General features: G+C 39.7%; 2 long non-coding RNA genes across 4 annotated transcripts in view; one reads left to right on the top strand and one right to left on the bottom strand.

Annotated features, from left to right (window-relative positions):
- Positions 1-12067: 12067 nt before the first annotated feature.
- LOC128075087 (uncharacterized) overlaps positions 12068-26986 on the bottom strand; it is a 65125-nt gene continuing 50206 nt past the window's right edge. For all 3 annotated transcript variants that reach the window (XR_008203638.1, XR_008203637.1, XR_008203639.1), the window contains one exon: positions 12068-12119. This is a non-coding gene — a long non-coding RNA (uncharacterized LOC128075087). The remainder of the gene's footprint in view (positions 12120-26986) is intronic.
- The window catches only part of LOC128075086 (uncharacterized), a 50359-nt gene continuing 37452 nt past the window's right edge, over positions 14080-26986 (top strand). The window contains exons 1-7 of the long non-coding RNA XR_008203636.1: positions 14080-14194; positions 15756-15960; positions 17731-17894; positions 19542-19705; positions 25676-25798; positions 25923-26004; positions 26623-26950. This is a non-coding gene — a long non-coding RNA (uncharacterized LOC128075086). The remainder of the gene's footprint in view (positions 14195-15755; positions 15961-17730; positions 17895-19541; positions 19706-25675; positions 25799-25922; positions 26005-26622; positions 26951-26986) is intronic.

The following is a 26986-nucleotide window of genomic DNA, read 5'->3' as shown; positions in this document are numbered from 1 at the left end:
TGAAACATCTGTGTTACTCCCCGTGAGTCTGTGAGCCTTCAGGACCACCGGAAGGAACAAAATGCCATCAAGCGTTCCAGCGTTGCTGTCAGATGGCGTACAGCACCCGGTGATGGTCTGCATGGGACTGATGGAACGTAGAACGGACCTGCGCCTCAGGACCTCGTGCCTCCAGTCACATCATCGAGCACTGGACATAGAAGAGTATGGACATCCACTGATCATCACTCATCTTGAACTGCACCAACACACGTCGCGATACAATTGTATAAGCGTCGCGATATACCGCACCTCTGTATTAGGGAAAGCTCACCCTTTTGTTAACCTGATCACTGGTTCACGCCGTGAAGGGGCGGAGTGTATGGGAACTGCAGAGTCACGGCCTGAACTCTGATTGATCACCTGAGGCGAGCCGTGAGTCAGCCAGAGGAGCACAGGTGAAGGCAATGCAGCTGTGCTGCCGGAAGGGCTGGAGCCAGGCTGCACCCCTCCAGACCTGTTGAAGAGCTGGCTGCCAGAGGGGAAGGATCTCTGCTGGAGATCGCCTCTCTTGGTGTTTTGTGGTGAGCCCAGATGAAGGGTAAGCCTCCCATCTTGTTCTCTTTTGTTGTCATTGTCCACTTTGCCTAAATCTCTTGATTATATTGTAACATCCTGATATCCATTGATTATACGATTGTAACATCTTGATATCCATTGATTATACAATTGTAACATCTTGATATCCATTGATTATACAATTGTAACATCCTGATATCCATTGATTATACAATTGTAACATCTTGATATCCATTGATTAAACAGTCCTTAAGTGCCCCTTAAGTCCTTAAGACTTAGTCCTTAAGTCTCTACGGGTGCCTATGGCTCCATATGCATTTCTATGGGTCCCTATGTGTCCCTATGGATTGCTATATGTCTCCATGGGTCCCTATGGGACCCTATGGGTCCCCTACACGTCCCTATAGGTCCCCATGCATTTATCTCTATGGGTCCCTATTGGGTGCAATGGGTGCCTATGGGTCCCTGAGGATTCCTATGGGTCCCTATGGCTTTCTAGGAGTCCCTATGGCTTCCTGTGGGTTTCTATGGATCCCGATGTGTCCCTATGGATCTTTATGGGTCGATATGGGTGCCTGTGGCTCACTATGGCTTTCTACAGATGCCTATGGGTCCCTTTGGGTTTCTATGGGTCGCTATGTTTCCCTATGATTTTCTATGAGTCTGAACGTATCTCTATGGTTCCCTATTGATGGTTCCCTATGTGATGTGGTCTACCTAGACTTCAGCAAAGCCTTTGGCACTGTCTCCCACAGCATTCTCCTGCAGAAGCTGGCAGCCAGAGGCTTGGATGGATGCACTCTTGGCTGGGTGAGGAGCTGGCTGGAGGGCCGGGCTCAGAGAGTGGTGGTGAATGGAGTCAAATCCAGCTGGCGACCGGTCGTGAGCGGTGTTCCCCAGGGCTCGGTGCTGGGCCTGTCCTCTTCAGTATCTTTATTGATGACCTCAATGAGGGCATCAAGTGCACCCTCAGTAAATTCGCAGATGGCACCAAATGGGCTGGAAGTGTGGATCTGCCTGGGGGTAGCGAGGCCCTACAGAGGGATCTGGACAGGCTGGAGAGCTGGGCTGAAGCCAATAGGATGAGTTTCAACAAGGCCAAATGCCGGGTCCTGCACTTCGGCCACAACAACCCCAGGCGACGCTGCAGGCTTGGGGCGGTGTGGCTGGAGGACGGCGTAGAGGAAATGGACCTGGGGGTATGGATGGATGCTGGGCTGAACATGAGCCCACAGTGTGCCCAGGTGGCCAAGAAGGCCAAGGGCAGCCTGGCCTGCATCAGAAACAGCGCTGCAAGCAGGAGCAGAGAGGTGATTGTTCCCCTGTATTCAGCACTGGTGAGGCCGCACCTCGAGTGCTGTGTCCAGTTTTGGGCCCCTCACTGCAAGAAAGACATTGAGGCCCTGGAACGTGTTCAAAGGAGGGCAACGAAATGGTGAGGGGTCTGGAACACAGGGCTGCTGAGGAGAGGCTGAAGGAGCTGGGGTTGTTCAGCCTGGAGGAGAGGAGGCTCAGGGGAGACCTCACTGCTCTCTATGGCTGCCTGAAGGGAGGTTGTGGTGAGCTGGGGGTCGGCCTCTGCTCTCGTGCCATCAGTGATAGGAGCAGGGGGAATGGCTTCAAGCTGCGGCAGGGGAGATTCAGGCTGGACATGAGGAAGTGTTACTGTTCAGAAAGGGTGGTCAGGCACTGCAATGGATGCCCAGGGAGGTGGTGGAGTCACCGAGCCTGGGGGTGTTCAAGGAAAGGCTGCATGTTGTGCTGAGGGACGTGGTTCAGTGGGAGCTACTGGGAATGGGTGAACGGTTGGACTGGGTGATCTTTGAGGTCTTTTCCAACCTTGGTGATTCTATGATTCTATTGGTCTCTACGGTTCCCTATGTTCCTCTACGGGTCCCTATGGATCTCTATGGCTCTCTATCGGTGCCTATGGGTAGCTGTGGGTCGCTATGAGTTTATATGGGACTGAATGTATCTGTATGGGTCCCTATAGATAGCCATAGGTCTCTATGGGTCTCTATGGGTCTCTATGGGTCACTATATGTCCCTATTTATCCCTGTTTATCCCTATTTATCCCTATGGGTCCCTATGGGTCCCTATGGGTCCCTATGGGTCCCTATGGGTCCCTATGGGTCCCTATGTATCTTTATCTGTCCCTATGGCTCTCTATAGCTCCCTATGGATCCCTATGGCTCCCTACGGGTTTCTATGGGTCCAAATGTATCTCTATGGGTCCCTATGCATCCCCATGGCTTCTCAGGGGTCCCTATGTGTCCCTATGGCTTCCTATGGGTTTCTATGGATCCCTATGGATCCCTCTGGATCTTTATGGGTCCCTATTGTTCCCTGTGGGTCTCCATGGGTCCCTATGGACCTCTGTGTGTCTCAGTCTCTGCCTATGGGTCACTGTGGGTCGCTATACATCTTTATGGGTCCCTATGTGTCCCTATAGGTCCCCATGCATCTCTATGGGTCCCTATGTGTGCAATGGGTTCCTATGGTTCCCTATGGGTTTCTATGGGTCCCTATGGGTGCCTATGTGTCTCCGTGGGTCCCTATGTGTGCCTATGGGTCTCTATGGGTTGCTATGGGTCCCTATAAGTACCTATGCAGCCCTATGGTTCTCAATGGTTCCTTATAGTTCCCTATGCGTCCCTATGTGTCCCTATGCGACTCCATGTGTCGCTTTGGGTCGATATGGGTCGCTATGTATCTCCATGGGTCCCTGTTGCTCCCTGTGGGTTTCTATGGGTCCGAATGTATGTCAATGGGTCCGTATGGGTCCATATAGGTCCCCATGCATCTCTAAGGGTCCCTATGCATTTCTACAGTCCCTATGGATCCCAATGGTTTCTATGGGTCTGAATGTATGTCTATGGGTCCCTATGCAGCCCTATGGTTCTCTTGGGTTCCCTGTGGGCAATTATGGTTCTCCATGGGTCCCTATGGGTCCCTATGTATCTCTATGAGTCCCTCTGTGCCCCTATAGGTCTCTTTGTGTCTCTATGGGTGCCTATGGGTTTCTATGGGTGCCTATGGGTTTCTATGGTTCCCTATGTGTCTCTATGGATCCCTAGAAGACACTGTGACTCCCTATGGGCCCCTATGTGCCCCTAGAGGTCTCTATGGGTCCTTATGGATCTGTATGGGTCGCTAGGGGTTACTGTACATCTCCATGGGTCCCTGTGGCTCCCTATAGGTCTCCATGCATCTGTATGGGTCTCTATTGGGTACAATGGGTCCCTATGAGTTTGTATGGGTCTGAATGTATCCCTATGGTTCTTTATGGGTCCCTATGGGTCTCCATGGGTCTCCATGGGTGTCTATGGCTCCCTCTGGGTTTCTATGGGTCCTTATGTATCTCTCTGGGTCCCTATGTTTCCCTATATATCCCTATAGATCTCTATGGGTCCTTATGGGTCCCTATGGGGCCCTATTCATCCCCATGGCTCCTTAGGGGTCCCTATGGGGCCCTATGGGTCCCTGTGGCTCCCTATGCAGCCCTATGGATTTCTATGCAGCTCTATGGTTCTCTACAGGTCCCTAAGGGTCTCTATGGGTTTCTATGGGTCTGAATGTATCTGTATGGGTCCCTATAGTTCTATCTATGGGTCTCTATGGGTCTCTATGTGTCTCTATGGGTCACTATATTTCACTATGGGTCCCTATTTATCACTATGTTTCTTTATGGGTCCCTATGGGTCCCTGTGGGTCCCTATGGGTCTCTATGGCTCCATATGGATCCCTATGGTTCTGTATGTATCTCTATCTTTCCCTATGGCTCTCTATAGCTCCCTATGGATCCCTATGGATCCCTATGAGTTTCTATGGGTCTGAATGTATCTCTGTGGGCCTCTATGTCTCCATGTGTGTCCCTATGGCTCTCCATAAGTTTATATGGTTCCCTGTGGGTCCCTATACAGCCCTATGGTTTTCTATGGGTCCCTGAGGGTCACTGTAGCTCCCTATGGGTCGCTATGGGTCCCTATGAGTTTCCCTGGGACTGAATGTATCTCTACAGGTCCCTATGCAGTCCTATGGATCTCTAAGGGTCCCTATGCGTCTCTATAGCTCCCAATATCCCATGGTTCCTTATGTAACCTTATGAGTCTCCCTGCGTCTCTGTGGGTCCCTATCGGTCCTTACATCTCGCCATAGGTCTCTATGGGTCTCTGTGGGTCTCCATGTTTCTCTGTGAGTCCCTATGAGTTTCTATGGGTCTCTATGTATCCCTATGGGTACCTATGTAGCCCTGTAGTTCTCCATGGGTCCCTATGGGTCTCTATAGCTCTCTATGGGTCTCTATAGGTCCCTATGGATCCCTATGAGTTTCTATGGGTCCGGATGTACCTCTATGGTTCCCTATGGGTCCCTATGGTTCCCTACGTTCCCCTATGGATCTCTATGGGTCCCTATGGATCTCTAGGTGTCTCTATCAGTGCCTATGGGTCGCTGTGGGTCGCTATGTATCTTTATATTTCCCTATGGGTCCCTATAGGCCCCTGTCATGGTTCTACATTTTTATGGTTCCAGTATTCCACTCCAAACATCACGCAGTGAACGGGGCATTAAAGTGTCACTGCCCCAGTCCCAGGTTCCCATCCCTGCACATGGCAGCAGTCCCGGGATCTGGCCCTTCCGGGTGGGGGGGCGCTCTCTTGCTGCCTGGCAGTGGGTGCTGGAGGTGCTTTCCTGTCTCTTTATGGGTCCCTATGGGTCCCTATGGGTCGCTATGATTTTCTCTGGGTCTGAATGTATCTCTATGGATCCCTATGCAGCCTTGTAGTTCTCCATGGGTCCCTATGGGTCTCTATGGCTCCATATGGCTCCCTATGGTTCCTTACGTGTCGCTATGGGTCGCGATGGGTTGCTATGTATCTCCATGGGTCCCTATGACTCCCTATGGTTTTCTCTGGGTCCGATTGTATCTCTGTGGGTCCCTGTGGGTCCCTCTATGGGTCCCTATGCATTCCTATCTTTCTTGGTGACCTGGATGAGGGCATAGAGTGCAGCCTCAGCAGGTTTGCAGATGACACCAAGCTGGGAGGTGGTGTGGATCTGCCTGAGGGCAGGGCGGCCCTGCAGAGGGATGTAGACAGGCTGGAGCGCTGGGCCGAGGTGAATGGGATGAGGTTCAAGAAGGCCAAGTGCCGGGTTCTGCACTTTGGGCACAACGACCCCATGCAGCGGTACAGACTTGGGGGTGAGTGGCTGGATGAGTGTGAAGAAGAGAAGGAGCTGGGGGTGTTGGTTGGTGCTGGGCTGAACGTGAGCCCACGGTGTGCCCAGGTGGCCAAGAGGGCCGGCGGCATCCTGGCCTGCATCAGAAACAGGGTGGCCAGCAGGAGCAGGGAGCTGAGCATCCCCTGTACTCAGCGCCGGTGAGGCCGCACCTCGAGTGCGGGGTTCGGTTTGGGGCTCCTCACTCCAGGAAAGATGTGGAGGTCCTGGAGCGTGTGCAGAGAAGGGCAGCGAAACGTGCGAGGGGTGTGGAGCACAAGCCTTGTGAGGAGCGGCTGAGGGAGCTGGGATGGTTCGGTGTGGAGAAGAGGAGGCTCGGGGGAGAGCTGATGGCACTGCACAAGCTGCTGAAGGGAGGCTGTGGCGAAGAGGGGTTTGGCCTCCCAGGCAACGAGCAGCACGCGGGGCGATGGCCGCAAGCTGTATCAGAGGAGGTTGAGGTTGGCCGTAAGGAAGAGCTGCTTCTCCCTGAGAGTGCTCAGGCTCTGCAATGGCTGCCCAGGGAGGGGGTGGAGTCGCCGTCCCTGGCGGTGCTCCAGAGGCGTCTGGACGACGTGCTGCATGCTGTGCTTGAGTACCAGTGGTGGCAGTGGTGATGAGGAGGCGCTTGGACTGGATGATCTGAGAGGTCGTTTCCAACCTTGGGATTCTAGGATTCTATGGCTCCCTATGGGTCCCTATGGCTCGCCATATGTCTCTGTGGTTCCCAAAGGGTTCCCTTTAGAGCCCTATGTTTTCCTATCGGTCCCTAAGGGTCTCTAAGGGTCTCTATGGGTTGCTGTGGCTCCCTATGTATCTCCATCGGTCCGCATGAGTCCCTATGGGTCCCTATGTTTCCCTATGTTTCTCTACGGATTTTTATGGGTCCCTCTCGGTCCCTATGGCTAGCCGTATCTCTGTATGGTTTCCTTTGGGTTCCCTTTAGAGCCCTGTGGTTTTCTATGGGTCCCTATGTTTCCCTATGGATCTCGATGGGTCTCTATGAGTGCCTATGTGTCCCTATGGCTCCCTATGTATCTCTATGTTTCCCTATATGTCCCTATAAATTCCTATAGATCCCTGTTGGTCCTTATGGGTCCCTGTGGGGCCCTGTGGAGCCCTATTCATCCCCACGGCTTTTTAGGGGTTTCTAAGGTTCCCTATGGCTTCCTACAGCTTTCTACGTATCTCTATCTTTCCCTATTGTTCCCCCTGTGTCCCTTTCTGTCCCTTTCTGTCCCTTTGTGTCCCTATGGCTCCCTATGGTTCTCTTTGGGTCCCCATGGGTCCGTATGTTTCCCTATGTATCTCTATGGGTCCTTATGTGCCCCTATAGGTCTCGATGTGTCTCTGTGGATCCCTATGTATCCCTATGGGTCTCTATGCGTCCCTATGAGTTTCTATGTGTCTGAATGTACCCCAATGGGTACCTATGTAGCCCTGTAGTTCCCCATGGGTACCTATGGGTCCCTACGGGTCTCTATAGCTCTCTATGGCTCTCTATGGCTCTCTATGGCTCTCTATGGGTCCCTACGGATCCCAAAGAGTTTCTATGGGTCTGAATGTATCTCTATGGGTCCCTATGGGTCCCAGTTGCACGCCATAGGTCCCTATGGGACTCTATGGGACTCTATGTATCCCTATGGCTCACAATAGGTCCAAATGGGTTCCTATGGTTTACTATGGATCCCTATGGGTCCCTATGGGTCGCTATGATTTTCTCTGGGTATTAATGTATCTCTGTATATCCCTATGCAGACCTTTAGTTCTCAATGGGTCTCTATGGGTCTCTATGGCTCCATATGGCTCCCTATGGGTCTCTATGTGTCCAAATGTATCTCTATGGGTCCCTACGGCTCCCTATAGATCCCAATAGATCTCTATGGGTCCCTATGGGTCCCTATACAGCTTACGGTTTTCTATGGATCTCTATGCAGCCCTATGAGACTCTATGAGTCTCTATGGGTCTTCATGGGTCCCTATGGATCACTATGTTTCTCTATCGGTGCCTATGGCTCCCCATGGCTCTGTATGGCTCCCTATGGGTCTCTCTGAGTCCCTATCAGTCCCTATCAGTCCCTATCAGTCCCTATCTGTCCCTATGACTCGCCATAGGTCCCTATGGGTCCCTATGCGGCCCTATGGCTCGCCATAGGTCTCTACGGGTCCCTATGAATCCCGATGGTCCCTATGTGTCCCTATGGGTCCTTACAGGGCCCTATGAACCATATGGCTCCCTATGTGTGTCTATGGATCCCTGTGGACTGAATGTATCTCTATGGGTCTCTATACAGTCCTATGGTTCTTCATGGGTCCCTATGGGTCTCTATGGCTCCATATGGATCCCTATGGTTCTTTATGTATCTCTATCTTTCTCTATGGCTCTCTATAGCTCCCTATGGATCCCTATGAGTTTCTATGGGTCTGAATGGATCTCTATGGCTCCCTATGCATCCCCATGGCGCCTTAGGGGTTCCTATGGGTTCCTATGGCTTTCTAGGAGTCCCTATGGCTTCCTGTGGGTTTCTATGGATCCCGATGTGTCCCTATGGATCTTTATGGGTCGCTATGGGTGCCTGTGGCTCACTATGGCTTTCTACAGATCCCTATGGGTCTCTTTGGGTTTCTATGGGTCGCTATGTTTCCCTATGATTTTCTATGAGTCTGAATGTGTCCCTATGTATCTCTATCTGTCCCTATGGCTCTCTATAGCTCCCTATGTGTCCCTATGGATCCCTTTGAATTTCTATGGGTCTGAATGTATCTCTATGGGACCCTATGGGTCCCTGTGGGCGTCTATGGGCCTCTATGTTTCCCTACGGCTCTCCATAGGTCTCTATGGTTCCCTGAGGGTCCCTATACAGCCCTATGGTTTTTTATTGGTTCAGTATGGGTCGCTATGGGTCTCTATGAGTTTCTATGGGTCTGAATGTATCTCTACGGGTCCCTATGTGTCCCTATGGATCTCTATCGCTCCATATGTGTCCCTAGGGGTCAATATGGGTCTCCATGGGTGTCTATGGCTTCCTCTGGGTTTCTATGGGTCCTTATGTATCTCTCTGGGTCCCTTTGTTTCCCTATATATCCCTATAGATTTCTATGGGTCCCTATGGGTCACTGTGGGCCCTTATGGGTCTCTGTGGGGCCCTATGGGGCCCTATTCACCCCCACGGCTCCTTAGGGGTTTCTAAGGGTTCCTATGGGTTTCTATGGATCTCTTTGCTTCCCTTTAGGTCCCTATTGTTCCCTATGGGTCTCTATGTGTCCCTGTGGCTCCCTGTGGATCCCTATGGGTCCCTATGTAGCCCTATGGCTCTCTATGGTTCTCTATGGTTCTCTATGGATCTCTATGGATCCCTATGGGTCTCTATGTGTCCCTGTGGCTCCCTGTGGATCCCTATGGGTCCCTATGCAGTCATGAGGTTCTCTATGGTTCTCTGTGGTTTTCTACAGGTCCCTATGGGTCCCATTGGGTCGCCATAGGTCTCTATGGGACTCTATGAGTCCCTATGTTTCCCTATGGTCTCTATGGCTCCCTATGGGTCCCTATCGGTCCCCATGGCTCGCCACATCTCTCTATGGTTCCCTATGGGTTCCCTTTAGAGTCCTGTTGTTTTCTATGGGTCCCTATGGGTCCCTATTTATCTCTACAGTTCCCTATGTTTCCCTATATGTCCCTATAAATTCCTATAGATCCCTGTTGGTCCTTATGGGTCCCTGTGGGGCGCTGTGGAGCCCTATTCATCCCCACGGCTCCTTAGGGGTTTCTAAGGTTCCCTATGGCTTCCTACAGCCTTCTACGTATCTCTGTCTTTCCCTATGGGGCCCTATTGTTCCCTGTGGCTCCCTATGTGTCCCTATGTGTCCCTATGTGTCCCTATGGCTCCCTATGGGTCCCTTTGGTTCTCTATGTGTCCCCACGGGACACGTGTTTCCCTATGTATCTCTATGGATCCATATGTGCCCCTATAGGTCTCTGTGTGTCTCTGTGGATCCCTATGAATCTCTATGGGCCTCTATGGATCCCTATGTGTTCCTATGGCTCTCCATAGGTCTCTACGGTTCCCTCTGGTCCCTATACAGTCCTATGGTTTTTTATTGGTTAAATATGGGTCCCTATGGGTCCCTATGGGTCTCTATGGGTCACTATGATTCCTTACGTTTCCTTATGGGCCTCCATATCTCCCTATGGTTCCCTTTGCATCTCTATGGGTCCCTATGGGTCGCAATGCTTCCCTATGAGCTTCTATGGGTCTGAGTGTATCTCTATGGGTCCCTAGGGAGCCCTGTGGTTCTCCATGGGTCCCTATGGATCCCTATGAGTTTCTATGGCTCCCTACGGCTTTCTATGTGTTTCTTATGGCTCTCTATGGCACTCTATGGGTCGCTATATGTCTCTATGTATCTCCTTGGGTCCCTCTGGCTTCCTATGGTTTTCTATGGGCCCGAATGTATCTCTATAGGTCCCTATGCAGCCTTTTGGCTCTGCATGTGTCCCTATGGGTCTCTATGGGTCCCTATGGGTCTCTATGGCTCCATATGGATCCCTATGGTTCTGTATGTATCTCTATCCGTCTCTATGTCTCTCTATAGCTCCCTATGGGTCCCTATGGATCCCTTTGAGTTTCTATGGGTCTGAATGTATCCCCATGGGTCCCTATGATTTTCAATGGGTCTGAATGTATTCCTCTGGGTACCTATACAGCCCTCTAGTTCTCCATGGGTCCCTATGGGTCCCTAGGTGTCCCTAGGTGTCCCTATTGGTCCCTATGGTTTTCTATGTATCTCTGTCTGTCCCTTTGGGTCTCTTTCTGTCTCTATGGGTCCCTATCATCCCTATGGCTCCCTATGTATCTCTATGGGTCCCTATTGTGTTCAATGGGTGCCCGTATGTCCCTAAGGATTCCTTGGCCCCTACGGGTGCCTATGTGTTTCTATGGGTCACTATGGGTTGCTAGGGGTCGCTATGTATCTCCATGGGTCCCTATGGCTCCCTATGGGTTTCTGTGGGTCTGAATGGATCTCTATGGCTCCCTATGCGGCCCATGGCGCCTTAGGGGTTTTTATGAGTCCCTATGGCTTTCTAGGTGTCCCTATGGCTTTCTATGTGTCCCTATGGGTCCCTTTTGGTTTCTATTGGTTTCTATGTTTCCCTATGATATTCAATGGGTCTGAATTTATCTCTGTTTCCCTATGGGTCCATAGGAATGGATCTCTATGTGTCTCTATGGGTGCCTATGGGTCTCCATGGCTCCCTATTGGTACCTATGGATCTCTATGTGTCTCTATGGGGCTCTGTTTGTCTATATGAGTCCTTATGATTTTCCATGAATCAGAATGTATTTTTATGGGGCCCTATGCAGCGCTTTCTATGGGTCCCTATGGGTCCCTATGGGTCTCTATGGCTCCCTATGGCTCCCTATTTATATCTATGCGTCCCTATGTTCCCCTATAGGTCTCTATGGGTCCCTATGGGTCTCTATGTGTTTCTGTGGCTCCCTGTGGATCCCTATGAGTTTCTATAGGTTGGAATGTATCTCTATGTGTCCCTATGGGTCTCAATGGCTCGCCATAGGTCTCTATGGGTCCCTATGGCTCCCTATGGCTTGCCATAGGTCCCTATGAGTCCCTATGGTTCTCCATGGGTCTGTATGGGTCACTATATTGCCTGTGGTTCCCTATGGTTCCCTCCGTGTCTCTATGGGTCCCAAAGAGTCCCTATGTGTCTCTATGTATCTCTCCATGGGTCGCTATGGGTCCCTTCGAATTTGTATGGGTCCCTATGGGTCCCTATGGGTCCCTATGTGTCTCCATGGCTCCCTATGGGTCTCTATGTGTCCATTTGACACTCTATGAGTCCCTATGGGTCCCTATGTTTCCGTATGTATCTCTATGGCTCCCTTTGTGCCCCTATAGGTACAGGGGGACCTTACTTTGTGCCCCTATAGGTATTTTTCAAAGTACCCTACTTTTCCACACTTGGCCTTCTTGAACCTCATCCCATTCACCTCGGCCCAGCGCTCCAGCCTGTCTACATCCCTCTGCAGGGCCGCCCTGCCCTCAGGCAGATCCACACCACCTCCCAGCTTGGTGTCATCTGCAAACCTGCTGAGGCTGCACTCTATGCCCTCATCCAGGTCACCAAGAAAGATAGGGATGCATAGGGACCCATAGAGGGACCCACAGGGACTCACAGAGATACATTCGGACCCAGAGAAAACCATAGGGAGTCATAGGGACCCATGGAGATACATAGCAACCCATCGCGACCCATAGCGACACGTAAGGAACCATAGGGAGCCATATGGAGCCATAGAGACCCATAGGGACCCATGGAGAACTACAAGGCTGCATAGGGATCCATAGAGATACATTCAGACCCAGAGAAAATCATAGCAACCCATAGGGACCCATAGGGACCCATAAAGAGCCAAAGAGAACCAAAGGGACCCATAGAGAGACATAGGGAGCCCTAGGGAAACATATTCACCCATAGGGAACCAAAGGGACACATAGGGATGCATAGGGACCCTTTTGGACCTACGGTGAGCCATAGGGACTGATAGGGACCCATAGAAACCCATAGAGACCCATAGGGAACCATGAAGAACCATAGGGATGCAGAGAGACCCACAGAGATACATTCAGACCCAGAGAAATTCTTTGGGACCCATAGCGACCCATAGACAGACAGGGATCCATAGACTCACAAAGGGAGCCATATGGTTCATAGGGCCCTGTAAGGACCTATAGGGACCACGGGATTCCCTAAAAGCAGGGTATCCAAGTAGGAAAATAAGGGATATTTTAGGGGAAAAAGAGGGATTTCTATGAAAATAAGTGATATTTTAGGGGAAAAACAGGGATTTCTATGAAAATAAGCGATATTTAAGGGGAAAAACAGGGATTTCTATGAAAATTAGCGATATTTAAGGTTAAAAACAGGGATTTCTATGAAAATAAGTGATATTTAAGGTTAAAAACAGGGATTTCTATAAAAAAAAAAGCGATATTTAAGGTTAAACACAGGGATTTCTATGAAAATAAGCGATATTTAAGGGGAAAAACAGGGATTTCTCTGAAAATAAGCCATATTTAATGTTAAAAACAGGGATTTCTATGAAAATAAGCAATATTTAAGGTAAAAAAAAAGGTATTTCCTTAAAAATAAGCGATATTTAAGGTTGAAAACAGGGATTTCTGTGAAAATAAGTGATATTTAACGTTGAAAACAGGGATTTCCATGAAAATAAGCGATATTTTAGGGTTAAAAACAGGGATTTCTATGAAAATAAGCGATATTTAAGGATAAAAACAGGGATTTCTATGAAAATAAGCGATATTTAAGGGGAAAAACAGGGATTTCTGTGAAAATAAGCGATATTTAAGGTTAAAAACAGGGATTTCCATGAAAATAAGCGATATTTAAGGGGAAAAACAGGGATTTCTATGAAAATAAGCGATATTTTAGGGTTAAAACCAGGGATTTCTATGAAAATAAGCGATATTTAAGGGGAAAAACAGGGATTTCTGTGAAAATAAGTGATATTTAAGGGGAAAAACAGGGATTTCCATGAAAATAAGAGATATTTAAGGTTAAAAACAGGGAATTCTATGAAAATAAGCGATATCTAAGGTTGAAAAGAGGGATTTCTGTGAAAATAAGTGATATTTAATGTTAAAAACAGGGATTTCTATGAAAATAAGCCATATTTAAGGTAAAAAAAAAAGGGATTTCCTTAAAAATAAGTGATATTTAATGTTAAAAACAGGGATTTCTATGAAGATAAGTGATATTTAGGGTTGAAAACAGGGATTTCTATGAAAATAAGCGATATTTAAGGTTAAAAACAGGGACTTCTATGAAAATAAGCGATATTTTAGGGGAAAAACAGATATTTCCATGAAAATAAGCAATATTTTATGTTAAAAACAGGGATTTCTGTAAATTAAGCGATATTTAAGGTTAAAAACAGGGAGTTCTAGGAAAATAAGCGGTATTTAAAGGGAAAAACAGGGATTTCCATGAAAATAAGCAATATATAAGGGGAAAAACAGGGATTTCTATGAAAATAAGCGATATTTAAGCTTAAAAACAGGGATTTCTATGAAAATAAGCCATATTTAAGGTTAAAAACAGGGATTTCTATGAAAATAAGCGATATTTAAGGATAAAAACAGGGATTTCTATGAAAATAAGCGATATTTAAGGGGAAAAACAGGAATTTCCATGAAAATAAGCGATATTTTAGGGGAAAAACAGGGATTTCTAGAAAAAAAGCGATATTTAAGGTTAAAAACAGGGATTTCTATGAAAATAAGCGATATTTAAGGGGAAAAACAGGGATTTCCATGAAAATAAGCGATATTTAAGGGGAAAAACAGGGATTTCTATGAAAATAAGCGATATTTAAGGTTAAAAACAGGGATTTCCATGAAAATAAGTGATATTTTCGGGGAAAAACAGGGATTTCTAGAAAAAAAAGCGATATTTAAGGTTAAAAACAGGGATTTCCATGAAAATAAGCGATATTTAAGGGGAAAAACAGGGATTTCTATGAAAATAAGCGATATTTAAGGGGAAAAACAGGGATTTCTATGAAAATAAGCGATATTTAAGGTTAAAAGCAGGGATTTCCGTGAAAGTAAGCGATATTTTAGGGGAAAAACAGGGATTTCTATGAAAATAAGTGATATTTTAGGGGAAAAACAGGGATTTCTATGAAAATAAGCGATATATAAGGTTAAAAACAGGGATTTCCATGAAAATAAGCAATATTTAAGGGGAAACACAGGGATTTCTGTGAAAATAAGCGATATTTAAGGTTAAAAACAGGGATTTCCATGAAAATAAGTGATATTTTAGGGGAAAAACAGGGATTTCCGTGAAAATAAGCGATATTTAAGGTTACAAACAGGGATTTCCATGAAAATAAGCGATATTTAAGGTTAAAAACAGGGATTTCTATGAAAATAAGCGATATTTTAGGGGAAAAACAGGGATTTCTATGAAAATAAGCGATATTTAAGGTTAAAAATAGGAATTTCTATGAAAGTAAGCCATATTTAAGGTAAAAAAAAAAAGGGATTTCCTTAAAAATAAGTGATATTTAAGGTTAAAAACAGGGATTTCTATGAAAATAAGCGATATTTAAGGTTAAAAACAGGGATTTCCATGAAAATAAGCGATATTTCAAAGGAAAAACAAGGATTTCTGTGAAAATAAGCGATATTTTAGGGGAAAAACAGGGATTTCCATCAAAATAAGCGATATTTTAGGGGAAAAACAGGGATTTCCATGAAAATAAGCGATATTTAAGGTTAAAAACAGGGATTTCCATGAAAATAAGCGATATTTAAGGTTGAAAAGAGGGATTTCTGTGAAAATATGTGATTTTTAAGGTTAAAAACAGGGATTTCTATGAAAATAAGCGATATTTAAGGTTAAAAACAGGGATTTCTATGAAAATAAGCGATATCTAAGGTTGAAAACAGGGATTTCCATGAAAATAAGCGATATTTAAGGGGAAAAACAGGGATTTCTATGAAAATAAGCGATATTTAAGGTTAAAAACAGGGATTTCCATGAAAATAAGTGATATTTTCGGGGAAAAACAGGGATTTCTAGAAAAAAAAGCGATATTTAAGGTTAAAAACAGGGATTTCCATGAAAATAAGCGATATTTAAGGGGAAAAACAGGGATTTCTATGAAAATAAGCGATATTTAAGGGGAAAAACAGGGATTTCTATGAAAATAAGCGATATTTAAGGTTAAAAGCAGGGATTTCCGTGAAAGTAAGCGATATTTAAGGTTAAAAACAGGGATTTCTATGAAAATAAGTGATATTTTAGGGGAAAAACAGGGATTTCTATGAAAATAAGCGATATATAAGGTTAAAAACAGGGATTTCTGTGAAAATAAGCAATATTTAAGGGGAAACACAGGGATTTCTGTGAAAATAAGCGATATTTAAGGTTAAAAACAGGGATTTCCATGAAAATAAGTGATATTTTAGGGGAAAAACAGGGATTTCCGTGAAAATAAGCGATATTTAAGGTTACAAACAGGGATTTCCATGAAAATAAGCGATATTTAAGGTTAAAAACAGGGATTTCTATGAAAATAAGCGATATTTTAGGGGAAAAACAGGGATTTCTATGAAAATAAGCGATATTTAAGGTTAAAAATAGGAATTTCTATGAAAGTAAGCCATATTTAAGGTAAAAAAAAAAAGGGATTTCCTTAAAAATAAGTGATATTTAAGGTTAAAAACAGGGATTTCTATGAAAATAAGCGATATTTAAGGTTAAAAACAGGGATTTCCATGAAAATAAGCGATATTTCAAAGGAAAAACAAGGATTTCTGTGAAAATAAGCGATATTTTAGGGGAAAAACAGGGATTTCCATCAAAATAAGCGATATTTTAGGGGAAAAACAGGGATTTCCATGAAAATAAGCGATATTTAAGGTTAAAAACAGGGATTTCCATGAAAATAAGCGATATTTAAGGTTGAAAAGAGGGATTTCTGTGAAAATATGTGATTTTTAAGGTTAAAAACAGGGATTTCTATGAAAATAAGCGATATTTAAGGTTAAAAACAGGGATTTCTATGAAAATAAGCGATATTTAAGGGGAAAAACACGGATTTCTGTGAAAATAAGTGATATTTAAGGGGAAAACCAGGGATTTCCATGAAAATAAGAGATATTTAAGGTTAAAAACAGGGATTTCTATGAAAATAAGCGATATCTAAGGTTGAAAACAGGGATTTCTATGAAAATAAGTGATATTTAATGTTAAAAACTGGGATTTCCATGAAAATAAGCCATATTTAAGGTAAAAAAAAACAGGGATTTCCTTAAAAATAAGCGATATTTAAGGTTAAAAACAGGGATTTCTATGAAGATAAGTGATATTTAGGGTTGAAAACAGGGATTTCTATGAAAATAAGCAATATTTTATGTTAAAAGCAGGGATTTCTGTAAATTAAGCGATATTTAATGTTAAAAACAGGGAGTTCTAGGAAAATAAGCGGTATTTAAGGTGAAAAACAGGGATTTCCATGAAAATAAGCGATATTTTAGGGGAAAAACAGGGATTTCTATGATAATAAGCGATATTTAAGGTTAAAAACAGGGATTTCCATGAAAATAAGCGATATTTAAGGGGAAAAACAGGGATTTCTGTGAAAATAAGCGATATTTAAGGTTAAAAACAGGGATTTCTATGAAAATAAGCGATATTTAAGGTTAAAAACAGGGATTTCCATGAAAATAAGCGATATTTAAGGGGAAAAACAGTGATTTCCATGAAAACAAGCAATATTTAAGGGGAAAAACAGGGATTTCTATGAAAATAAGCGATATTTTAGCTTAAACACAGGGATTTCTATGAAAATAAGCGATATTTAAGGTTACAAACAGGGATTTCCATGAAAATAAGCGATATTTTAGGGTTAAAACCAGGGATTTCTATGAAAATAAGCGATATTTAAGGGGAAAAACAGGGATTTCTATGAAAATAAGCCATATTTAAGGGGAAAAACAGGGATTTCTGTGAAAATAAGCGATATTTAAGGTTAAAAACAGGGATTTCTATGAAAATAAGTGATATTTAAGGTTAAAAACAGGGATTTCTATGAAAATAAGCGATATTTAAGGGGAAAAACAGGGATTTCCATGAAAATAAGCAATATTTTAGGGGAAAAACAGGGATTTCTATGAAAATAAGCGATATTTAAGCTTAAAAACAGGGATTTCTATGAAAATAAGCGATATTTAAGGTTAAAAACAGGGATTTCCATGAAAATAAGCGATATTTTAGGGTTAAAACCAGGGATTTCTATGAAAATAAGCGATATTTAAGGGGAAAAACAGGGATTTCTATGAAAATAAGCGATATTTAAGGGGAAAAACAGGGATTTCTGTGAAAATAAGCGATATTTAAGGTTAAAAACAGGGATTTCTATGAAAATAAGTGATATTTAAGGTTAAAAACAGGGATTTCTATGAAAATAAGCGATATTTAAGGGGAAAAACAGGGATTTCTGTGAAAATAAGCGATATTTTAGGTTAAAAACAGGGATTTCTATGAAAATAAGCGATATTTAAGGTTGAAAACAGGGATTTCTATGAAAATAAGTGATATTTAAGGTTAAAAACAGGGATTTCCATGAAAATAAGCGATATTTTAGTGGAAAAACAGGGATTTCTATGAAAATAAGTGATATTTTAGGGGAAAAACAGGGATTTGTATGAAAATAAGCGATATTTAAGGTTCAAAACAGGGATTTCTATGAAAATACGTGATATTTAAGGTTAAAAACAGGGATTTCTATGAAAATAAGTGATATTTAAGGTTAAAAACAGGGATTTCCATGAAAAGAAGTGATATTTAAGGTTAAAAAACAGGGATTTCTATGAAAATAAGCGATATTTTAGGGGAAAAACAGGGATTTCTATGAAATTAGGTGATATTTAAGGTGAAAAACAGGGATTTCTATGAAAATAAGCGATATTTAAGGTTAAAAACAGGGATTTCTGTGAAAATAAGCGATATTTAAGGTTAAAAACAGGGATTTCTAGAAAAAAAAGCGATATCTTAGGGGAAAAACAGGGATTTCCTTGAAAATAAGCGATATTTAAGGTTAAAAATAGGGATTTCCATGGAAAATAAGCGATATTTTAGGGTTAAAAACAGGGATTTCTATGAAAATAAGCGATATATCAGGGGTCAAAACAGGGATTTCTAGAAAAAAAAAAGCTATATTTAAGGTTAAAAACAGGGATTTCTATGAAAATAAGCAATATTTAAGGCTAAAAACAGGGATTTCTTTGAAAGTAAGCCACATTTAAGGGGAAAAACAGGGATTTCCATGAAAATAAGCGATATTTAAGGTTAAGAACGGGGATTTCATGGAAAATAAGCGATATTTTAGGGGAAAAACAGGGATTTCTATGAAAATAAGCGATATTTAATGTTAAAAACAGGGATTTCTGTGAAAATAAGCGATATTTAAGGGGAAAAACAGGGATTTCCATGAAAATAAGCAATATTTAAGGTTAAAAACAGGGATTTCTGTGAAAATAAGCGATATTTAAGGGGAAAAACAGGGATTTCTGTGAAAATATGTGATTTTTAAGGTTAAAAACAGGGATTTCTATGAAAATAAGCAATATATAAGGGGAAAAACAGGGATTTCTGTGAAAATAAGCGATATTTAAGGATAAAAACATGGATTTCTATGAAAATAAGCGATATTTAAGGGGAAAAACAGGGATTTCTGTGAAAATAAGTGATATTTAAGGTTAAAAACATGGATTTCTATGAAAATAAGCGATATTTAAGGGGAAAACCAGGGATTTCCATGAAAATAAGAGATATTTAAGGTTAAAAACAGGGATTTCTATGAAAATAAGCGATATCTAAGGTTGAAAACAGGGATTTCTATGAAAATAAGTGATATTTAATGTTAAAAACTGGGATTTCTATGAAAATAAGCCATATTTAAGGTAAAAAAAAAGGGATTTCCTTAAAAATAAGCGATATTTAACGTTAAAAACAGGGATTTCTATGAATATAAGCGATATTTAAGGTTACAAACACAGATTTCCATGAAAATTAGCAATATTTTATGTTAAAAACAGGGATTTCTGTAAATTAAGCGATATTTAATGTTAAAAACAGGGCGTTCTAGGAAAATAAGCAGTATTTAAAGGGAAAAAACAGGGATTTCCATGAAAATAAGCGATATTTAAGGGGAAAAACAGGGATTTCTATGATAATAAGCGATATTTAAGGTTAAAAACAGGGATTTCTATGAAAATAAGCGATATTTAAGGTTAAAAACAGGGATTTCTATGAAAATAAGCGATATTTAAGGATAAAAACAGGGATTTCTATGAAAATAAGCGATATTTAAGGTTAAACACAGGGATTTCCATGAAAATAAGCGATATTTAAGGGGAAAAACAGGGATTTCTGTGAAAATAAGCGATATTTAAGGTGAAAAACAGGGATTTCTAGAAAAAAAAAGCGATATTTAAGGTTAAAAACAGGGATTTCTATGAAAATAAGCGATATTTTAGTGGAAAAACAGGGATTTCTATGAAAATAAGCGATATTTTAGGGGAAAAACAGGGATTTCTATGAAAATAAGCGATATTTTAGGGTTAAAAACAGGGATTTCTATGAAAATAAGCGATATTTAAGGGGAAAAACAGGGATTTCCATGAAAATAAGCGATATTTAAGGGGAAAAACAGGGATTTCTATGAAAATAAGCGATATTTAAGGTTAAAAACAGGGATTTCTATGAAAATAAGCGATATTTTAGGGTTAAAAACAGGGATTTCTGTGAAAATAAGCGATATTTTAGGGGAAAAACAGGGATTTCTATGAAAATAAGCGATATTTAAGGTTAAAAACAGGGATTTCCATGAAAATAAGCGATATTTTAGGGTTAAAACCAGGGATTGCTATGAAAATAAGCGATATTTAAGGGGAAAAACAGGGATTTCCATGAAAATAAGCCATATTTAAGGGGAAAAACAGGGATTTCTGTGAAAATAAGCGATATTTAAGGTTAAAAACAGGGATTTCCATGAAAATAAGCGATATTTAAGGTTAAAAACAGGGATTTCTATGAAAATAATCGATATTTAAGGGAAAAAACAGGGATTTCTGTGAAAATAAGCGATATTTAAGGTTAAAAACAGGGATTTCTAGAAAAAAAAAGCGATATCTTAGGGGAAAAACAGGGATTTCCTTGAAAATAAGCGATATTTAAGGTTCAAAACAGGGATTTCCATGAAAATAAGCGATATTTTAGGGTTAAAAACACGGAATTTCTATGAAAATAAGCGATATATCAGGGGTCAAAACAGGGATTTCTAGAAAAAAAAAAGCTATATTTAAGGTTAAAAACAGGGATTTCTATGAAAATAAGCCATATTTAAGGCTAAAAACAGGGATTTCTTTGAAAGTAAGCCACATTTAAGGGGAAAAACAGGGATTTCCATGAAAATAAGTGATATTTAAGGTTAAGAACGGGGAGTTCATGGAAAATAAGCGATATTTTAGGGGAAAAACAGGGATTTCTATGAAAATAGGTGATATTTAATGTTAAAAACAGGGATTTCTGTGAAAATAAGTGATATTTAAGGTTAAAAGCAGGGATTTCTAGGAAAAAAAAGCGATATCTTAGGGGAAAAACAGGGATTTCTATAAAAATAAGCGATATTTAAGGGGAAAAACATTGATTGCTATGAAAATAAGTGATATTTAAGGTTAAAAACAGGGATTTCTAGGAAAATAAGCGATATTTAAGGGGTAAAACAGGGATTTCTTTGAAAATAAGGGATATTTAGGTTTAAAAACAGGGATTTCTATGAAAATAAGCGATATTTAAGGGGAAAAACAGGGATTGCTATGAAAATAAGTGATATTTAAGGTTAAAAACAGGGAATTCTGTGAAAATAAGCGATATTTTAGGGGTAAAACAGGGATTTCTTTGAAAATAAGGGATATTTAAGTTTAAAAACAGGGATTTCTATGAAAATAAGCGATATTTAAGGGGAAAAACAGGGATTTCCATGAAAATAAGCGATATTTAAGGGGAAAAACAGGGATTTCCTTAAAAATAAGTGATATTTTAGCTTAAAAACAGGGATTTCCTTAAAAATAAGCGATATTTAAGGTTAAAAACAGGGATTTCCATGAAAATGAGCGATATTTTAGGGGAAAAACAGGGATTTTTATGAAAATAAGCGATATTTTAGCTTAAAAACAGGGATTTCTATGAAAATAAGCGATATTTAAGTTCAAAACAGGGATTTCCATGAAAATAAGCGATATTTTAGGGTTAAAAACAGGGATTTCTATGAAAATAAGCGATATATCAGGGGTCAAAACAGGGATTTCTAGAAAAAAAAAAGCTATATTTAAGGTTAAAAACAGGGATTTCTATGAAAATAAGCCATATTTAAGGCTAAAAACAGGGATTTCTTTGAAAGTAAGCCACATTTAAGGGGAAAAACAGGGATTTCCATGAAAATAAGTGATATTTAAGGTTAAGAACAAGGAGTTCATGGAAAATAAGCGATATTTTAGGGGAAAAACAGGGATTTCTATGAAAATAGGTGATATTTAATGTTAAAAACAGGGATTTCTGTGAAAATAAGCGATATTTAAGGATAAAAGCAGGGATTTCTAGGAAAAAAAAGCGATATCTTAGGGGAAAAACAGGGATTTCTATAAAAATAAGCGATATTTAAGGGGAAAAACATTGATTGCTATGAAAATAAGTGATATTTAAGGTTAAAAACAGGGATTTCTAGGAAAATAAGCGATATTTAAGGGGTAAAACAGGGATTTCTTTGAAAATAAGGGATATTTAGGTTTAAAAACAGGGATTTCTATGAAAATAAGCGATATTTAAGGGGAAAAACAGGGATTGCTATGAAAATAAGCGATATTTAAGGTTAAAAACAGGGATTTCTATGAAAATAAGCGATATTTTAGGGGTAAAACAGGGATTTCTTTGAAAATAAGGGATATTTAAGTTTAAAAACAGGGATTTCTATGAAAATAAGCGATATTTAAGGGGAAAAACAGGGATTTCCATGAAAATAAGCGATATTTAAGGGGAAAAACAGGGATTTCCTTAAAAATAAGTGATATTTTAGCTTAAAAACAGGGATTTCCTTAAAAATAAGCGATATTTAAGGTTAAAAACAGGGATTTCCATGAAAATGAGCGATATTTTAGGGGAAAAACAGGGATTTTTATGAAAATAAGCGATATTTTAGCTTAAAAACAGGGATTTCTATGAAAATAAGCGATATTTAAGGTTGAAAACAGGGATTTCCATGAAAATAAGCGATATTTAAGGGGAAAAACAGGGATTTCTATGAAAATAAGCCATATTTAAGGGGAAAAACAGGGATTTCTGTGAAAATAAGCGATATTTAAGGTTAAAAACAGGGATTTCTATGAAAATAAGCGATATTTAAGGTTAAAAACAGGGATTTCTATGAAAATAAGCGATATTTAAGGGGAAAAACAGGGATTTCTGTGAAAATAAGCGATATTTTAGGTTAAAAACAGGGATTTCTATGAAAATAAGCGATATTTAAGGTTGAAAACAGGGATTTCTATGAAAATAAGTGATATTTAAGGTTAAAAACAGGGATTTCCATGAAAATAAGCGATATTTTAGTGGAAAAACAGGGATTTCTATGAAAATAAGTGATATTTTAGGGGAAAAACAGGGATTTCTATGAAAATAAGTGATATTTAAGTGGAAAAACAGGGATTTCTATGAAAATAAGCGATATTTAAGGTTCAAAACAGGGATTTCTATAAAAAAATAAGCGATATTTAAGGTTAAAAACAGGGATTTCTATGAAAATAAGCCATATTTAAGGTTAAAAACAGGGATTTCTTTGAAAATAAGTGATATTTAAGGTTAAAAACAGGGATTTCTCTGAAAAGAAGTGATATTTAAGGTTAAAAAACGGGGATTTCTATGAAAATAAGCGATATTTTAGGGTTAAAAACAGGGATTTCTATGAAATTAGGTGATATTTAAGGTGAAAAACAGGGATTTCTATGAAAATAAGCGATATTTAAGGGGAAAAACAGGGATTTCTGTGAAAATAAGCGATATTTAAGGTTAAAAACAGGGATTTCTAGAAAAAAAAAGCGATATCTTAGGGGAAAAACAGGGATTTCTATGAAAATAACCGATATTTAAGGGGAAAAACATTGATTGCTATGAAAATAAGTGATATTTAAGGTTAAAAACAGGGATTTCTATGAAAATAAGCAATATTTAAGGTTAAAAACAGGGATTTCTATGAAAATAAGCGATATTTAAGGGGAAAAGCAGGGATTTGTATGAAAATTAGCGATATTTTAGTGGAAAAACAGGGATTTCTATGAAAATAAGTGATATTTAAGGGGAAAAACAGAGATTTCTATGAAAATAAGCGATATTTAAGTTTAAAAACAGGGATTTCCATGAAAATAAGCAATATTTTAGGGGAAAAACAGGGATTTGTATGAAAATAAGCGATATTTAAGGGGAAAAACAGGGATTTCTATGAAAATAAGCGATATTTAAAGGGGAAAAACAGGGATTTCTATGAAAATAAGTGATATTTTAGGGGAAAAACAGGGATTTCCATGAAAATAAGCGATATATAAGGGGAAAAACAGGGATTTGTATGAAAATAAGCGATATTTAGGGGGAAAAACAGGGATTTCATGGAAAATAAGCGATATTTTAGGGGAAAAACAGGGATTTCTATGAAAATAAGCGATATTTTAGGGGAAAAAAAGGGATTTCTATGAAAATAAGCGATATTTAAGGTTAAAAACAGGGATTTCTTTGAAAATAAGTGATATTTAAGGTTAAAAACAGGGATTTCCATGAAAAGAAGTGATATTTAAGGTTAAAAACAGGGATTTCTTTGAAAATAAGCGATATTTTAGGGGAAAAACAGGGATTTCTATGAAAATAAGCGATATTTAAGGTGAAAAACAGGGATTTCCATGAAAATAAGCGATATTTAAGGGGAAAAACAGGGATTTCTTTGAAAATAAGCGATATTTAAGGTTAAAAACAGGGATTTCTAGAAAAAAAAGCGATATTTAAGGTTAAAAACAGGGATTTCTATGAAATTAGGTGATATTTAGGTGAAAAACAGGGATTTCTATGAAAATAAGCGATATTTAAGGTTAAAAACAGGGATTTCTGTGAAAATAAGCGATATTTAAGGTTAAAAACAGGGATTTCTAGAAAAAAAAGCGATATCTTAGGGGAAAAACAGGGATTTCCTTGAAAATAAGCGATATTTTAGGGTTAAAAACAGGGATTTCTATGAAAATAAGCGATATATCAGGGGTCAAAACAGGGATTTCTAGAAAAAAAAAAGCTATATTTAAGGTTAAAAACAGGGATTTCTATGAAAATAAGCAATATTTAAGGCTAAAAACAGGGATTTCTTTGAAAGTAAGCCACATTTAAGGGGAAAAACAGGGATTTCCATGAAAATAAGCGATATTTAAGGTTGAAAAGCAGGGATTTCTATGAAAATAAGTGATATTTAAGGTTAAAAACAGGGATTTCTGTGAAAATAAGCGATATTTAAGGTTAAAAACAGGGATTTCCGTGAAAATAAGCAATATTTAAGGTTAAAAACAGGGATTTGTATGAAAATAAGCGATATTTAAGGGGAAAAACAGGGATTTCTGTGAAAATATGTGATTTTTAAGGTTAAAAACAGGGATTTCTATGAAAATAAGCAATATATAAGGGGAAAAACAGGGATTTCTGTGAAAATAAGCGATTTTTAAGGTTAATAACAGGGATTTCTATGAAAATAAGCGATATTTAAGGGGAAAAACAGGGATTTCTGTGAAAATAAGTGATATTTAAGGGGAAAACCAGGGATTTCCATGAAAATAAGAGATATTTAAGGTTAAAAACAGGGATTTCTATGAAAATAAGCGATATCTAAGGTTGAAAACAGGGATTTCTATGAAAATAAGTGATATTTAATGTTAAAAACTGGGATTTCTATGAAAATAAGCCATATTTAAGGTAAAAAAAAAGGGATTTCCTTAAAAATAAGCGATATTTAAGGTTAAAAACAGGGATTTCTATGAATATAAGCGATATTTAAGGTTACAAACACAGATTTCCATGAAAATTAGCAATATTTTATGTTAAAAACAGGGATTTCTGTAAATTAAGCGATATTTAATGTTAAAAACAGGGATTTCTGTGAAAATAAGCAGTATTTAAAGGGAAAAACAGGGATTTCCATGAAAATAAGCGATATTTTAGGGGAAAAACAGGGATTTCTATGATAATAAGCGATATTTAAGGATAAAAACAGGGATTTCTATGAAAATAAGCCATATTTAAGGTTAAAAACAGGGATTTCTATGAAAATAAGCGATATTTAAGGTTAAAAACAGGGATTTCTATGAAAATAAGCGATATTTAAGGTTAAACACAGGGATTTCCATGAAAATAAGCGATATTTAAGGGGAAAAACAGGGATTTCTGTGAAAATAAGCGATATTTAAGGTTAAAAACAGGGATTTCTAGAAAAAAAAAGCGATATTTAAGGTTAAAAACAGGGATTTCTATGAAAATAAGCGATATTTTAGTGGAAAAACAGGGATTTCTATGAAAATAAGCGATATTTAAGGTTAAAAACAGGGATTTCTATGAAAATAAGCGATATTTTAGGGTTAAAAACAGGGAATTCTATGAAAATAAGCGATATTTTAGGGGAAAAACAGGGATTTCCATGAAAATAAGCGATATTTAAGGTTGAAAAACAGGGATTTCTATGAAAATAAGCGATATTTTAGCTTAAAAACAGGGATTTCTATGAAAATAAGCGATATTTAAGGTTAAAAACAGGGATTTCCATGAAAATAAGCGATATTTTAGGGGAAAAACAGGGATTTCCATGAAAATAAGCGATATTTTAGCTTAAAAACAGGGATTTCTATGAAAAAAAGCGATATTTAAGGTTAAAAACAGGGATTTCCATGAAAATAAGCGATATTTTAGGGTTAAAACCAGGGATTGCTATGAAAATAAGCGATATTTAAGGGGAAAAACGGGGATTTCCATGAAAATAAGCCATATTTAAGGGGAAAAACAGGGATTTCTGTGAAAATAAGCGATATTTAAGGTTAAAAACAGGGATTTCTATGAAAATAAGCGATATTTAAGGGGAAAAACAGGGATTTCTATGAAAATAAGCGATATTTAAGGGGAAAAACAGGGATTTCTGTGAAAATAAGCGATATTTAAGGGGAAAAACAGGGATTTCTATGAAAATAAGCGATATTTAAGGTTAAAAACAGGGATTTCTATGAAAATAAGCGATATTTAAGGGGAAAAACAGGGATTTCTATGAAAATAAGCGATATTTTAGGTTAAAAACAGGGATTTCTATGAAAATAAGCGATATTTAAGGTTGAAAACAGGGATTTCTATGAAAATAAGTGATATTTAAGGTTAAAAACAGGGATTTCTATGAAAATAAGCGATATTTTAGTGGAAAAACAGGGATTTCTATGAAAATAAGTGATATTTTAGGGGAAAAACAGGGATTTCTATGAAAATAAGCGATATTTAAGGTTAAAAACAGGGATTTCTATGAAAATACGTGATAT

This window comes from Tympanuchus pallidicinctus, unplaced genomic scaffold (genome assembly GCF_026119805.1).
Source record: "Tympanuchus pallidicinctus isolate F22 unplaced genomic scaffold, pur_lepc_1.0 scaffold118, whole genome shotgun sequence".
NCBI lineage: Eukaryota > Metazoa > Chordata > Aves > Galliformes > Phasianidae > Tympanuchus > Tympanuchus pallidicinctus.
This window is presented reverse-complemented; position numbering and strand designations above follow the sequence as displayed.